Below are 18280 nucleotides of genomic sequence, written 5' to 3' on the forward strand. Positions count from 1 at the left end.
AGGTGGAATACATTTGCAAATAAATACTTGTTGAATGATAAAATATATAACTAATGAATAACTTTTATTTTGAGAGATTGGCCTGTACACGGTGTTGGGTCATCCACAATGAACTACTTTCACAGTAATATTACAGTCAACAGGCAAAACCAAACCAGAAATGTAATAATACATGGGGGGTCCCAGCTGATCAGCATCGTTGTAGGCTTTCAATATACACGAGAACTATCCACATATGTCCACATGTTTAAAAAGTATAACATACTGACAATTTCTAACAACAGTACGTGTCACTCGAATAACAATGATAAGATATATTTAAACGTAGTGAACTTGATAAGTTGCAGTTCGCTATTTTGCGGTTGTGTCAAAGCCTTTGTGTCGTCATTGCGATCATTCAAAAACATAGAAATGTGTCACTTCTCAGAAATCCGTGACGGACATTTTAATTATACACTGCAAAAGCTTTTGGACATGCGGTCAATACACTTATGCAATCTGAATAGAAAAAGATAATTTTAGTGTAATCCCCTTGTAAACAAGGATGAACGAGTGAGCAATTCATCCGTTTGTAAGAGGGAGACTTACGATAGCTTGTGTTTATTGTGAAATTATTGGTCATATAAATAATAAATAAAACAAATCCAACCAATGTTAGTACTATGAGCATAAAAACAACCTCAGGTATTACAGAATATGTAGTATGTAGTAGAAACTATTCTTATATTGAAGCACACTATGTGCCAAGAGCCGCGGCATAATTGAAATTGTTTATCGATCACAACATCAACTGCCCCGTAACATTTGCTATTCAGTATACTACTTAAAATTAGACTTTAATTTTTCACGACCCCGAATGACCAACAAAAGGATAGTTACTATTTGGACAACTGCGTCCATTTTATAAACTGAAAATGAGGTCTTTGGTATGTGTGTCCTGAATAGATGATATATGTGTTAAAAGAAACAATGTTAATATATTCCGATCGACGTGCTATCTAGCATGTCTAGGTAATAATTTTGAGGATATACAGCCGCAATAAAGCATTTTTACGACTAGAATGAATACGATGATTTGATAGACACAGAAATAATATATTGAAGTGTCAGTTTTCTTTGTAATCATTGTAAAGACTAAGGATAGAGTTTCAAGTGAAATAGCTAGTTAGCCATAGATGTGTTTACCCCACCATTTATCCATTGTATTTATCCCCCAAAATATCTGCAATGTCATTTCGTTGTCTCGCCATTATGCCGTTTCTTTGTATGACATGTCAAAGGTTATTACCGATGCACAGTAAATTCAGTAAAATGATAAAATTATTTTTATTTTATTTGATTTTTATTAGTCCTTGTTTATTTTTTGAAGTCTTAAGATGTAACACAGGAGAATGTTGATTTATCAAATCAATTGTTGTTGAATTGGACATCTGGATGTTGTTTAGAATCACATGGGTGAATGGTAATGCGCTACAAATGCATAATGTTTAGACGAAGAACGCAATCTGTATTCTTGATTTAACTTTCGAATGGCATGCACATGGTATAATTATGTTAACAACGTCACTGTGCAAATGCATACCATGCCTATCAATATTCTATTCATCCATAACTGCATGTTTAATGTTTTCCAAACTTTCATTATAATTCTTCAATAGTTTGCATTCTGACTTAATGTTTACCTAGCTGAAAAGAGGAATGCTGAATAATTATACAACGCGTATACGGTTTCTCTGTTTAATACATAGTTTAATGCAATGTCAGAAAAATATCCTTAAGTTAATTGAAAATATTGAATTACTGAAGAGAAGGTGACAGCACGTTATTATTAACACAGATGTGATACAAGATACAAAGTATAAATTAACCTACAACAAAGTATGCTATTTTTAAATTTATAAACTTGAGTTTGATACATTTTTTCTGGGTCATACTTTTTACAATCACCCAATTTACATACAACCGCAAATTCTAGGTAGAACCACCTAATTGAGGTAATCGAGGTACAACCACCCAATTCAGGTAGAACCACGCAATTGAGGTAATCGAGGTACAACCACCCAATTGAGGTACAACCATCCAGTCGAGGTACCACCAAATCGTGGTAGAACCTCCCAATTATGGTACAACCACGTAAACGAAGTAGAATTGAACCTAATTGAGGTTATCGAGGTACAACAACCCAATTGAGGTAATCGAGATACAACCACCCATTTGAGGAAATCGAGACACAACCACCAAATTGAGGTAATCGAGATACAACCACCCAATTGAGGTTATCGAGATACAACCACCAAATTGAGGTAATCGAGATACAACCACCCAATTGAGGTTATCGAGATACAACCACCAAATTGAGGTTATCGAGACACAACCACCCATTTGAGGTTATCGAGATACAACCACCAAATTGAGGTTATCGAGACACAACCACCCATTTGAGGTTATCGAGATACAACTACCAAATTGAGGTTATCGAGACACAATCACCCATTTGAGGTTATCGAGATACAACCACCCAATTGAGGTAATAGCGATACAACCACCCATTTGAGGAAATCGAGATACAACCACCCAATTGAGGTAATTGAGATACAGCCACCAAATTGAGGAAATCGAGATACAACCACCCAATTGAGGTTATCGAGATACAACCACCCATTTAAGGTAATAGCGATACAACCACCCATTTGAGGAAATCGAGATACAGCCACCCAATTGAGGTAATTGAGGTACAACCACTCACTTGAGTTTCAACCATCTTATCTTTGTACAACCACTTAATCGAGATACAACCACCCATTTGAGGTAATCATGATACAACCACCCAATTGAGGTAATCGAGATACAACCACCCAAATGAGGTTATCGAGATACAACCACCCAAATGAGGTAATCGTGATACAACCACCCAAATGAGGTAATCGAGATACAACAACCCAAATGAGGTTATCGAGATACAACCACCAACTTAAAGGTAATCGAGATACAACCACCCAATTGAGGTTATCGAGGTACAACCACCCACTTGAGGTTCAACCATCTTATCTTTGTACAACCACTTAATCGAGGTAGAACCAACCAATTGAGATCATTGGAGTACGACCACCCAATTGAGGTGCAACCACCCAATTGAGGTAGTAAGGTACATCCACCCAATTAAGGTTTAACCATCAAGTACAACAATCAGATTACGGTTCAACCATTAAATCTAGGTACAACAACCCGATTGAGGTAGAACAAACCAATTTAGGTAATCGAGGTTCAACCACAGCTTGTTTGGCCTAATGCTCAGCTCCACATAAAACTTGTTCAATACATATCTGTCCTGGGTCATCTTTACGCAGTTTTGAGTCCTGAGCATGCAGAAATATGAAGAATAAGTCGAACCTGGGACCATTCTAGGACATGTGTCTTCCAAGTTACATTGTGTGCGATGGTTAGAGAGGCAGAACTAACGAGCCCAGGTGAGAGAAATTATGATGGGACTGTCAAACAGATGGGAAATATGATACTTTCCTTTTGAAAATATACACTGGCTCAAGTTACTTCGTAAATGTTTGAATTTACCTTTAAAGAATATATGTATAATTATACACTTTCAACTGAAAATAGTTGTATCATCTGTAAGTCCCAGAAGTATTTGTCAACATTTTTGCTGTTCGTTTTGCGAAGGGTTAGGAAATATATTTCCCAAATGCGTCGAAAAATCAAAAAAAGCTTTTGAGAATGCAATACTAAACGAAATAATGATTTACAGATGCTGAGAATGACATTTCTGTTTTGCTGACCTTTCAACGGCGGTTACCCTAATATGTATTGATATGGAAGTAGACAACGTGTGTTTTGGTCTGTGTGTGGTTGACTTTTATGATAATTTTGAAAGTGCCTGGACATGTTTATGCATTGTATTGAAACTTCGATGTATAGAGCATCGAAGTATGGTCTAATGCCGCGTAATGTAGGACTCCGTTACTAACATGTAAACAAAAATAAACAATTATGATTATGCAGACCACGTTTGTGATTCAAGAGGTTGTATTATGAGAACTCGAATATAATTTGAGCCGCAAACACCGCGATATTTAAAGAAGAATGTATTCATTATAAACGCGTTTTGAAAGTAATATTCGAGAACTTATTTACTGCCTTAAATCCCACGACGGGTGGATTTATGTTACATTATTCTGGGTATGTAAATTTTAACACATAATTGCAAATTTTTGATTGCTTTGATAAATGTGTCTTGCTCTCGTAAAACTGAATTGTAAACATGCCATAGAATATCATCATTTAAATCATAACGCTCTTTAATTGGCCGTAAAATTATGAGCTATGGCATTATATAATGATGATTTATAGACTATTGAGCATTGGTAGGCCTTGGGTGTTTTTTTTTATATTAACAAATTTCATTTAACAATTACAAATAGTGCACTAGAGATACAAAATTATCCGATCAAGTCGGTCGGAATTTCATTATTATCAAAAACGTATTTTATGAGTGAAGCATTATAAATTTTGTCAAAATTCCGAAAAAATTCAATCGGAACATTGATGGTGGAGTGAAAACGAAAAGGATGTAAGTGATACCTTATTCGGTATCATTTACAACTTTTCATCTTGGATAAGCACATTGCCTTTGCTACTGAATAAAAATGACGAATGTTTTTCAATTTATCATCGCCTTTTGTCAATATTTGAAACTGTGTCCAAAGAACTAGACCAAGGTGGATTGTATATAACATGGGCGTGGCCACCACCGAGACTGGTTTACACAATAGAGGCCTGGTTTTAAATTCCCCCAGCTGTTTACTGCCCTTGTTCACCTGGGTCTTGTTAAGGATGACACATCATTAGATCAGGATACATGATCCAAACCTACCATTCAGACTGATAAAATATGAGAACCCGGGATTTTGATTTATGGCTTGGTTATGTGCGGCGGATATTTTATAGGCAATAGCGTTATTCCAGACATGAATGTTTTTTACCAAAAAAAATAAAATGTTTTGTCACTGAAAAGTAGGAAAACGCCCTACATTTATAAATCAAAACAATGGTTTCTTGAATTATAAAAATATAACTTTATTATGTCTGTCTATAGGTTAGAAACTCATATAGGAATAATCTACATTAGTCGATCTTTGTTATGTAAGTCCACAATTATTAAAATCTTGACCAATCTTAATTTAATAAAAGGAGTGAAAAGAAAAAAAACAGCCTCTATTTTTTAATTGACAGTTCACATGAAGAATATTTCCATATTGGAAATTGATTGGAACTCAGCCACCTGATTTGACAGTAATACAGGGGAACATTAAATTTAACATGGATAGTCAAACCACCCTGTATTTCGATGCAGCAACAGGACATCCATAGTAATTAGATATTATTATATATTTTAATGATAAGAAAAATCGAATCATTAAGAGAGTCTTATGCACCAGTCAATTGTAACCATGGCTCCCCCAGGTCCGGGGAATAGCGGGGACTTTGACTTTCGGTCCAGCCGACCAAACTGCTGGTAAAATCCCCGCAAAATGCCCCCGCACCACAGGGACCCTAGGTAAGGCCCATTTCCTGCTATTTTGGCGAGAAGACAAAACCACCGCATTCACCCGGCACTGCGAGGCCACCTGGAAGGTAAAAACACGGCCCATTTCCCCGGTTATCTCCGGTATATCCCCGGACCTGCGGCGGGGGGGGGGGGGCCTTGGCTACAATTGACTGGTCCATTACTACAAACTAAACCTATGGATTCCGCCTTAAGTTTATGTTGGTGTCATAACACATACTGACATTGCATTGTAGACAGTCTTCACTCTTATTGGTCAAATAGGAAATGATGTATATTCTTAAATATTGATTTGAATATTTTGTCAAGTAAAATGTGTCTTTTTGGCAAGGTTATATTTATCATTAGTCCCATTGAAAAAAATAACAAATCATATCCAACATTCTTTCCATTCAATTTCTCTCGTCATTAATAATACCTTGCAATTTTAACCTTGTATTCAATCTCTATAGAGAAAGCAAAGGCCTTATAAATAATAACATAACATTGCATGATCAAACGCCTTTTAAAAGATATGTATGATAGATCTAGATCCCCCTACAATGATTCAGCCATTTAAAATAACGACATAGAGCTATAAAAAAAACGCTTAAAAGTAAACTAAAAACAACACCCCACATTGGAGTTAGCTGAAAAGATTATTGACATTATCAAAAACTGGTATCTGGTTTCCTTTGAATATGACATATAAGATTATTAAATTAAGAGAAACGTATTTCTTCCTTTTAAATGAATTGATAAAGAATGATTTTGAATTAATAGTACAACTGTAACTACATGGACAAGCAATGAAGCCATGAAACAACAACAACAACAACAACAACAACAACACAAGACCTTATGTCAAGGCACAAAGCTAAGGCATTACAATAACAAAATACATGTAACATACACTCAACGTACAAAGAACACCGACAGACTGACATACATCACAATATCGTTATCAATAGTTTGGGTAGTCGCCGCAGGGAAACAGGAGTTCATTTGGACTTTCAACAGGTCTTTGTATATATAATCTCGCATTTGTAACATTCATCCCAACACTAGTAGCAGGCGCCATGCACGGGAGCTACTGTAACGTAATATCAGTAGTTTTATGAATATGTTTATGTTTGTTCGTTTGTTATATTATTTAACAAAGAATATTTGCTCAGTATACTGTTGGTGCAATAATAAGATGAACCATGATTGATATAAGTTATTGGTGAAGGTTCATGTGCTCATTCCTCTAAAACGGTGCCCCCTGCAATGTGTAAGGTGGTAAGGACCGATTGGACAACTAAGTGGCAACATGTGCTAAACAGGTGAAACTTCGAAACTATATTAAAAATATGCAAAGTCCTGCATGTAAAATAGGATACAAAAGAAGATCAAATAAACAACAAAATGGACAATAAGGTGAATAAGGAAAAACTTTAAATAAATTGAACTATATATAAATATTAACAACCAGTCTTAATCGTTCGAGGGAACGAAAGGACCAATCATGGCTAACTCACGCCCATGAGCGAAGTATTGCAGGACTATAGACTAAATCTGATTGGTCACTTACTTGATCCTTAGATAGAAGGACACGATGGTAGTTTATTATATTTAGACATAAAACCTTTGCCTAATCTAGGTCTTGGCTCAGTCTCTTGTCAATCTCTTTATGTATCAACTCTGAAGCTAATTTAAATATATTTTGCAGATGTTTACAGTTCATGTGCGATAAAAATTGTATAATTGCCGAGAAGGAATATCACACTAAGGATGACAGTTATTCATTGCCTGAAAGTCATGCACCAAGACAATTAATACTTACTCTCTCATATCTGTTTACAGCCCTGTTAACGGTCTGCCCTCTCATATTTTATCTTCAATTATGATACCACCACAAGGTGGTGTCTCTGTTTCGGTTCACTGTTGAATTCTTACATTGTTAAATCGGGATGTTATCTGAATTATTGGGATTCCATCGAGTACAGTATATGGTTCTACCCTCAGCATTTCTCTCGGCTTACCTAGATTCTTGAGGAGGACTTTCGCTTCAACTGTTTCATGTTCTTTGCACCATACTCTTTGATGCTTGGCTTACAGGAGGGGTAGCATGTAATTGAGGTTTACAAATATAACTTTTTACTGGCCTAAAAAAACAATGAATCATCTTCCAAACACGTCTACTAATTGGTAATCTTATGATAATATGTTAATTGATGTTTGGATAAACCAAAACCTCATGCTCAGACAGTTTTGCATTGAAGGTGCACCGAATGCTGTTAGTCATCTTGACGTAAAGATATAGAACAAAAGAACCATCTATATTTTCCCGTTAGAGAGTTTTTAATTAAAATTGACGTAGCTATCAAAATTAAACTTATTAAGCCGCTATTATTACGTTTTATGCGTTTTTTTATTATGCACTTTATCTTTTTAAAGGTACCTGCACTATAAATTTAGTAATGCTAATCTAAAAAGATCGTTATGCTGTATTATTAACTTTTATTTTTATTTCTCGCATGAAATCCTTGGGACTCAAAAAGAGATAAAATTGCAGTGAATGCATAAATGTGTGCAATTTACGTTACAACAGAACATACACTAGAATAATAATGCATTGAAACATTTTATGATATGCAAAATTCTTAAGTCTTGCCAATGATTAAAAAAACAATATTAATCCAGCCTAAATACTTCCAAACAGTTTATTTGTCTCAGTGTTAACGGAAACGTCTTGTGGCCTTTACCTGTAGCACTAACCACTATAGCTATTAGGGCGACATAAAATGTGGTTTTGGTGAAATGTTTGTTTTAATATCACATTACGTTCATTTTAAATGATCTTTCCAGTAAATCAAATGCGCATCCAAATGTTTTCCATTACTAATTCATTTGAAAAATGTTTTATGTGATTAGTTTTGATAAAAGCTGATGAGAGACACAAGCCCCGTTTATATAACGAGATTTGCCATCGGCGTGTGCACATTTACGTCCGGGCAAATACGTGCATATTAATGCAAATTCCCAATGGGGCTGGGGATACATTTACTCTCAAGAACTGAATGCAACTGTACAAATGGTGAGTATTGTACTAGTGGTTATACAATTTAGCTTAACAATTTATCTAAGAAGACAAGTTAAGGCATGAACAAAGCCTTTGTGTTTTCATCAGCTTACTTGGAAGCCATTTACTTTTGACTAGTCAATCTGAATGCAGTATAACTTTTCATATGGATTTTATACAGTGCCCATACATAACTTAAGAAAAAGGCACAGATATTATACTTTAAAGTTTATTGTACCAAGCAAAACATCAAAGTGTTTATTAAAACCATTAAGTGTCCAACAATCGTCACCGTACCATTACTATAGCCATAACATCAAGTGAATTTTCTGAAATTATAGTTTTCAAATAATGTAAATATGGAAATCAAAATAAGTAACCATATCTTTGCTTTATACTCTGATATATGATCATTGAGCTAAGCAACATTGTGCATGGTAACAAGAACAAAAAACGCATACGAAGAACATGTTTAAATGGTGGTCTAAAGCTCATTGTCGCTTGGGCCCTTGCCTTGGACCCTTAACAGGGTCTATTTTTGATTTTTTGACTACTGGGCTTGTCCCTGTATTTTTCATTGTATTATTGGAATCGCAATACATATGTTACCATATCTCCTAATCTTAATCCGGTATTTTAGTATGCATGAGAATAATACAGTCATTGAGTAATGGCGTGAGGTTACTGGTCGCAGACACTCCGCCCATTTATTTGATGAAATCATGCAAATAACCCTTTACCCAGCTTCATGATTGATAGCCTCTGTTCAAATCTACCGTTTCGACCGTATAAAACGATAACGACTGACTTATAATTTACCCAATTAAACGGATGGTAAATTTGAAAAATACAGCAATCCCATTGGACAAAATATAATTTCGAACACTAAAAGTAGAAACGCAGTCTTATCAGAACATTTATGAATTAGTCAATCGTTTATCTCCGAGATGGCTTGTTTTGATGTAATTTTCTCTCTTCTAAAAGTGCTCACTTAGATATGATATCAATTTCAAATTCATACTTATTATTGTGTATCCTATCAATGTAAGGGTTAGAACACATTGTTTATACGTTAGTAGAAGGTTTTGTTGTGAAACCTTGGTAGCTTCTTACATATTAAGATGTTGACGAAGATGATTGGTTTTACAAAAGCAGGGAAAATGGAAATATTTGCTTCTATTTTTGACTTGAATGTCCAAACATTTCTATTTGTGTGAGGAAACATAGCTACCTGGTTAAGCAAAAATCTAGGGCATCATCCGGCCCTCATGCAAGCTAGTTCAGTAACAGGTCCAATCACCTTAAAGATGCATTCTTACTCCCAAAAAAGATTAACCACAATTAATACAATTGTTTTGATATATTATAAAGGATGAGCAAATGTCGAAAACAATGGTTCTTATGAAGGATACCGAGTTTAATTGGAAAGAGTGCAGAAAACACGGTATTTCTACCTTATGAGACTATAGTAGATCACATTAATAATATTTAGCACTGACCAATCATTTAATATTTTTGCGCTTTCTGCTATTAAATACACGGTTACAATCTTGTTATCAGTAATTAATATTGTCCATAAATGCAATATTTAGTAAGTGGTTCAAGGTGTATCACTCAAAATGTATGTTTGTTATACATGTGTATGTACTGATTTTGAATATGAATGCCACTTTAATGTTAAATGTTTATGCCAGGTGACATTTTGAGACTGTTGGTATCAGTGAAAAAGGTTTTGCTTACTAAATACTTATTTGTTACATAAATACCGTATCTACATTATTCATAAAGTTTATACGGAACTATATATATATATATATATATATATATATATATATATATATATATATATATATATATATATATATGTATATATACCATATATATATAATTATGTATCATGGTTGTAAATACAACTCTGTTAAACTCTTCATGCATTGGAGGAAATACAGATTCATTTATTAATGTTATATAGATAAGAAAAGTTAATTAATACATACTTATAAAATGAAATCTGCCTTGATTTTCCGCTGGTATCATTTAATTAAAACAGACAGGGAACGCATTTTAAACTGTCTACACTTTCAATTTAAAATACGTAATGAATTTTAAATAAAAAATACTGTCAATGCTTAATGTGACATTTGCCTTCGGCAATACTTTGTTTCGAAATTATATCCAACCTTCTTTCCAATTAAATTTCGTCGTCATTATTACCGTGCAATTTTAACCTTGTGTTCTATCTCCATAAAGAACTGAAAAGGTCTGATAAATAATAACCATGATATGCATTGAACGCTTTTGAAAAAAATGTGTCTGGTATATCCCGCCTTCAATTAATCAACTATCGAAAATAACGACAGAAAGGTATAAGGCATGCTTTAAGGAACTTTAGAAGACAACACCTATTGGAGTTATATTATGAGTGTGTTTTATGACATTATTATATACTGATATCTGGTATTCTTCTGTACATACCATATAATGTTATTATGGGAAAGACATTGCTTCCATTTTACTGAAGTGTTTTTTACAATTCTTTAAGTTAAATCAAAACCAATTATATTTCAATTATATCTTCGTATTTCTTTAATTGATAGTTTCCTGTTTATAAACATTATTATAAGTTATGAAATAAAATCATTGCATATTGCAACCTAGAAGATGTTAACTAAATCAAAATTTAAAAAAAAAATACAACAATGCTTTGAATCGTTTTTACCTCCGACTTTTGTATACAAGTTCTTCACTAAATACTATGATGTTATGATATTTGCTTGTATAATACATTAATTAAATTATTTCTTTGGTCCGTTGTTCGTCGGGTTGGAAGGCCGAGGGGATGGGGGGATAACTCTTTAATCTTCAGCTAGGGGTAAATCATTGTCATCAGCTAGGTTTTGTCTTATGCTCACCAGTGTGTGTTTACCACGTGATAACTTGCGTCATAAATGCTACGTCTGAAGGCATTATTTTGCTTTTTATGAAGACTTTAATCAAAGATAATTTCACTATTTCTTCACTGATGCATCTCAAGAAATAAGAAGGCAAAGGACTTAATATTTCGAACCTGAATCGTATTGGCCAAAACATTAAACTTAGGCCTGGGGGATGAACAACGGTAGTTTATTAAAATAAGGCGTGAAACCTTTGCCGAAGGCTCGATCTTGGCTCAGTGTCTTGTCCATCTCTTATAAATGCAACAGCTCTTACCTGTGAGCGCTGAAGCAAAAATTAATTTAACTTGCAGATGTTTAAAGTTCACATGCGATAAGTATTGTATAATTGCCGAGAAGGTATATCACACAAGAAATGACAGTTATGCAGTGTCTGACGTTTATGCACCAGGACAATTAATACTTCCAGTCTCATATCTGTTTACAGCCTTGTTAACGGTCTGCCCTCTCATATTTTATCTTCAATTATGATACTACCACAAGGTGGTGTCTCTGTTTCGGTTCACTGTCGAATTCATACATTGTAAAAACGGGATGTTATCTGAATTATTGGGATTCCATCGAGTACAGTATGTGGTTCTACCCTCAGCATTTTTTTCAAGGTTTATCAGTAGGTCACAGAAGATATCAGACAGTCAATATGTTAGCTTTGTCGTAAAAGATGCTGAAAATCAATCAGGTTTTCGAGATGTATCATGTTGTTAGATAAAAGCTTCGTCTAATTGTTGTCGACATGCATCAGACAACGGATGTGTGACGATACGGGACGTGCCTCCTAACGTGTCGTTATAAATGAGCCATATTTTTCTGACTGTGTCTTGGTTCCGGAAGGAGGGGGAATCTTTTGCTTCAACCGAAGCGTTTTATGCACCATACACTTTGAAGCTTGGCTTATAGGAGGGATAACTTGTAATTGTTGTATACCATTATACTGCTACTTGTCTTAAAATAAAGCCATGCATTATTTTACAAACACGTCTAATACTTGATATTCCTCTATGAAAATACGTTAATTGATTTTGGGTAAACCAAAACCTCATGTTCGAACAATTTTGCTTTGAAAGTGTACCGAATATCTAAGACGCCTTGTTAGTCAGCTTAAAGTTGCACTCTCACAGGTTTACCGTTTTTACAACTTTTTTATTTTTTGTCTTGGAAAGGGCACAATTTTGCGTAAGTATCTGCAAACCAATGATATAAGATTGCTGACAAAAACTCAGATCGTAGATTTAATTCCGTTCGAAAATTAATGTTTTATGGACGAACGGTTTAAGAAAAATGCATAAAACATCATTTTTTATCTTAGATATAAAGGTCTGCGATATATTTTTTGTCAGCAGTCTTATATAACTGGTTTTCGTGCACTTTTGTAAAAATCGGCTCGTTCCAAGATAAAAAATAAACAAGTTGTCAAAACGTGCAATCTGTGAGAGTGCAGCTTTAACATAAAAAAATACAATATTCATTTAATTTATTCCAGTTATAAGGCAATGCTTTAAAATGGCGATGCTATTAAAATGCAACTTATTAAGCTACTTTATTTATGTGTTATGCATGTTTTTATTGTACCCTATATATTTTAAAGGTAACGTATTTAGTAATGTTAAATTAAAAAAGATTGTTATGATGCTATATAACATTTTCATTTTATTTTTCGCTTGTTATTTTTGGCACTCAAATTTTGGTAAAATTGTAAGACATGTGTTTTAATTTACGTTAACACAGATAATGCACCAGAATAATAATGCATCATAATAAATGATATGCAAAAGTCTTGTCGATGATTAAAACAACATAATATTAATCCAGCCTAAATACTTCCGAACAGTTTATTTGTCTCAGTGTTAATGGAAACGTCTTGTGGCCTTTACCTGTAGCACTAACCACTATAGCTATTAGGGCGACATATTATGTGGTTTATTATTTGGGTAAAATGTTTGTTTTAATATCACGCTACGTTCGTTTAAGATTTGAAATCATCATTTAAATAAAATAAATCAAAATATCTTCTTTAAGTAGGCCATTTGAAAAATGTTTCATCTGATTAGTTTTGATGTCTTAAATTGTAACCGTGTGCGTACTTTAAAGGTGCACTCTCACAGATTGAACGTTTTGACACCTTTTTTTATTTTCAATTAAAAGAGCCAATTTTTGCGAAAATCCATGGAAACCAGTTATTCTGACTGCTGACAAAATCTTAGATTGCAGAATTTTATATTAAGGTTCAAAAAATGATGTTTTATGCATTTTTCTTAACCCGTTAGTAACCGTTTACGCCATGAAACATTATTTTCGAACGGAAATATGAAAATCTACGATCCGATTTTTGTCAGCAATCTTATATCATTGGTTTGCAAATATTTACGTAAAAAATTGCTCTCTCCAAGACAAACATTTTTTTTTTGTAAAAATGGTATATCTGTGAGAGTGCAGCTTTAAGGCTTAATCATAGGGTATATGTGGTTCAATATGGTTCTTGTTTTAAGTTGCTTTTTGCTGATTTGCGATAGCGAAATGCATTTAGAAGGCAATATTGCTTAATCTTGTAGTATTTAATTGGAAATGAATCATTCTGATGTTTTGAAATACGATAACGTAGTCCATTCAAAGGACAACCCTTGACATCTTATTTGAAGTCTGCGGTTCTGTAATAAATTACGTTGACAATGCCGTGTGCCCTTACATATTGTTGTTAAGGATTTTATCTTGAATAATGGCTGGCATTAAACTTAACTTTACGGTGAGCATAACAGTTTTAAAGCGATTGGTCCCAAGTCCTTGTGATGAACTACGACACTTTATGAAAAGCTTCATACATTGATATAAAAATTGTTTGGATAATATTAATATATGAATGTTTTATTGGGAAAAGTATCAAACCCATAGTGACGTAAACCGGGTTTCTTCTTTCAAAATCATGACGGCCACAATTGCGGTTAATAAAGATACTAACAAAGTTGACATTACCTGAAGTAAACTCAATATTCATTTCGCCTGGCCTAATGCAGATAACGGTAATGTGTTTTTTGTTCTTACAGCTGTTGTTTCCATGAGGAAATATTTAATTATTTTGGAACTATATTTAACAGTCTATTCTAAGACAACAAATGTGTAAAGTTAATTAAGGATTCTATTACTTAACTATTTTCATAGACGATTTACTTTTGTTCCATGTTCTTCCTCCTCGTAGAAAACTTGCAACACGAATAGACATCAACATTATTTAGCACACACACGCACGCACGCACGCACGCACGCACGCACACACACACACAGACACACATATATATATATATATATGACTTGTTGACATTAAATAGGAGAAAGGTGTATGTTTACCAAACGCATACATTTTATATAGTGTTTTCAACGTTAGTTTTATATTTGCAAAACCTTGCCAGAGAATGTAACATAGTTCCGACATTTATTTGCGTGTGCTATGAAGACGATTTGGCTAGTTAAACAACTTCCTTAAAATTTCACTTTGATACCACATATTTCATGCGCAGAAACGACCCCAGTAGTTTGACAAAAATAAAAATCATTATCCTCATATTGTCATCGAGGTGGGTTAATTAGTTTTCTTATTATGAATGTAAATAGTGTACTTTTGCTTTGTATTTATGTTTCCATTGACGTTTCGTTTCGTCAGCAAAAAAAAACACACAACAATGATAGAATATCGTCATCAATGAGCTTCGATAGGAAGGATACAGACAAATAAATATTTGACCAAGTCAGTACTGACAAATAAATACTGTACAAAGTTAGTTAATGAAACAATAATGAAAGTCTTACCTTTATTTTGTAATCAGAAGTGGTATCTTTTCCTATGATAATTCTTTCATCCGTTTTAATAAACGTCTTAAACACCAACGTTAAGTGTCACACAGTAAATATGTATTTATATTTCCACAGAGAAAGTTTATGAAACCCGTCACCGGTAACGTATACTTTAATTTGTAATCGTCCTGTATATCCTGTCATATATATAATAGTTTGTATTGAGTTTCACAAAACGATTAACACTTTTCGCGTGAACTATAATTATTTTATACCTAATGTCTCTGCATGTCGACTTCCTTATTTAGTCACTATGAGTTCATCATTCTGAATCAACAAAACGAATATTAATAGAATTTCGGTTCAATCGCCAGCGTTCCTCACATTCCTCTAATTATCACGGTACACAATTTGACACAAAGAGTGTATCGCGCAAAACCCACCAAATTAGCATTTGAAATAAATTTGATATGTAAAATTGCTGAAATGCCTTAACCCGCAGCCGCGTTACGCTGTAAATGTTTACTCTACTCTTAAGGTAGGAGGGTGCATCTCCTTCTCTGTGAAAACCATACAAACACATGAACGAATATATTCGTATTAGAAAGGGGTGTTTTGTGACGATAGTTCGTCGCGGAAATTTATATGAGCATAGAACCCAAGCGAGCGTGAAACAATCCTCACATGACTTCACTTCATTGGCTCGGATTTACTATCGTACAATCAAGCACGTTACTTGTAATTCACTTGGCCAAACAAATCAAGACAAATCAAGGTTTAACCTTTCATCAGGGCGCTCAAGTTGGGTAATGCTATGTCGGTTAATTATAAATGATTTCAGCACGCCTTCTTTCATATTGGTGTCGGCTTACGGTTAAAATACTGACATAAAACTAAGAGGTACAGCTGAACAAATAGTGGGTGCTGAACAGATGACTGTATGGAACTCCTCCAATACGATTCGAGAAATAAAATACAGCTCATAATGTGGTAGACCCCTATGATGCCAACAGTGATTAACACAGAACAGTATTACTTTGAATGTTCAAGAATATTTCCAGGTAACTAACACGTGTTAAATCACTGTAGATTGTGTTGGACAGAACACAAGTAAAACGTAAAATGACAACAACAAAATATTTTTTTTAAATCGGCTGACAACGACTTTGCAGTCAACTTGTCCTTTTTTCTAAGCTTTGTACTGTACCCAATCTCTAATGGAGACCATCGTCATTTGTGAATGGTAAGGACATGACTAGTGCGCAAATATTATTTGTTATGGACGATGTCGTTTTCCCACTGCAGAAACCATGCTTCCTACTTAAGAAATGCAAGAAAGTGCCTGAATGTAAACCACATGATGGTACTTAGAAACAGCGTACGTTTAAGAACGTCGAGCGAATAAATGCGATTATAAATTTAGTCAGAAGTATAATTGAAAGCGGTTCGTCTAAAGTGTTGTTAAGAATGTTTCTGTCCATCAAGATCATTTAATTTTATTTAGTGAATTATTAAAAAAAGGATACCGTTTAAGCCGGCCATAAAGGACGTTGACAGCGATTCACGTAAAACTCGCGGCTGTGAATGGACAGTCTCAATCTAACGGAGACTGCTGTAAGCCGGTCCTAGAGGACGTTCACGTTGTATCGGATACCACTGCTGTGAATGGGCAGTCTCAATCTAACGGAGACTGCTGTAAGCCGGTCCTAGTGGACGTTGACGTTGTTGCGCGTACCACTGTGTGAATGGACAGTCTCAATCTAACGGAGACTGCTGTAAGCCGGTCTAGAGGACGTTGACGTTGTTGGACCCACCATTAGTGGCTACGGACAGTCTCAATCTAACGGAGACTGCTGTAAGCCCGCCATAGAGGAGGTTGACGTTGTTGCGCGTACCACTGCTGTGAATGGACAGTCTCAATCTAACCGAGACTGCTGTAAGCCGGTCTAGAGGACGCCTACGTTTGGTGCACTCACCATTAGTGGCTACGGACAGTCTCAATCTAACTGATTCTGGTGTAAGCCGGTGCTAGATGGACGTTCACGTTGTTGGGCGTACCACTGCTGTGAATGGACAGTCCAATCTAACCGAGACTGCTGTAAGCCGGTCCTAGAGGACGCCAACGTTGGTGCACGTACCACTTCTGTTAATAAACAGTCTCGATAAAACCGAGAATGCTGTTTCATGATACACTGAAAAATACAAGGACCAACCCAATTAAACCACAGTCATGTTGATAGACAATATGATAGGCCATAGCATCCTTAACTAGAGATACAGCACAAACAAACAACATACATACCGCACATGCACCATGGCAGCGATATTAATACATTATGAGGTTACATCCTTGGAACGGTCCCTAAGAAAGGAATTCTCTGTGTATAAACTAGCTTTTCCGCGCGAAACCCTTCAACTGTCCAAACATTAATCCCAAATATGCCGAGTGCCAGGCAAGGGGGGGGGGGGGGGGCTACTAGTGCTATGTTTTAAATGTCTTTCGGTATGACACGGTCGCGAAAATTGAACCCAGGACTTTCCGCACCCGAGGGTAACGCTCTTAGACTATCGCTTGTCTTTGCTTTTTGTGCTCGGATTGATCTCTCCTCTGGAATGAAAGTTCCCAATACACGTACTATTTATGGTTGATCTTGAGTTCTACTTCGTTTGAGATTAAAGGGTGTATACCACTTACTGACACAATACAAGTTAACTTTTTTCAATATTGAAATTCTTTCTTTCAATGACTTTCATTTTCTAATAAGGTGTTATTTATGTCAATATTGCACCATCTCTCTTCCCCACTATCCGGATCATTAATTTCATAGTATTCGGCTCTAAACTTTATTTTCCCTAATTGCCAGTTATTTTGATGTTATCTTATAACTTTGATGGACACAATAACTTCAGTTTATAGAATGT

General features: G+C 35.0%; 2 protein-coding genes across 4 annotated transcripts in view; one reads left to right on the plus strand and one right to left on the minus strand.

Annotated features, from left to right (window-relative positions):
* Positions 1–15950, minus strand: part of LOC128227427 (atrial natriuretic peptide-converting enzyme-like) — a 55427-nt gene extending 39477 nt beyond the window's left edge. The window contains exon 1 of the mRNA XM_052937956.1: positions 15374–15950. The gene's annotated coding sequence lies outside the window, so the exon portion shown is untranslated. The remainder of the gene's footprint in view (positions 1–15373) is intronic.
* Positions 1–18280, plus strand: part of LOC128227426 (fibrillin-2-like) — a 58670-nt gene that overhangs the window by 1646 nt on the left and 38744 nt on the right. Inside the window, exon 1 of one of the 3 annotated variants that reach the window (XM_052937955.1) lies at positions 4054–4191. The exons of the other annotated variants lie outside the window; for them this stretch is intronic. The gene's annotated coding sequence lies outside the window, so the exon portion shown is untranslated. Of the gene's footprint in view, positions 1–4053; positions 4192–18280 lie in introns of those variants that run through there. 3 annotated transcript variants of the gene reach the window in all.

This window comes from Mya arenaria, chromosome 3, assembly GCF_026914265.1.
Source record: "Mya arenaria isolate MELC-2E11 chromosome 3, ASM2691426v1".
Lineage (NCBI taxonomy): Eukaryota > Metazoa > Mollusca > Bivalvia > Myida > Myidae > Mya > Mya arenaria.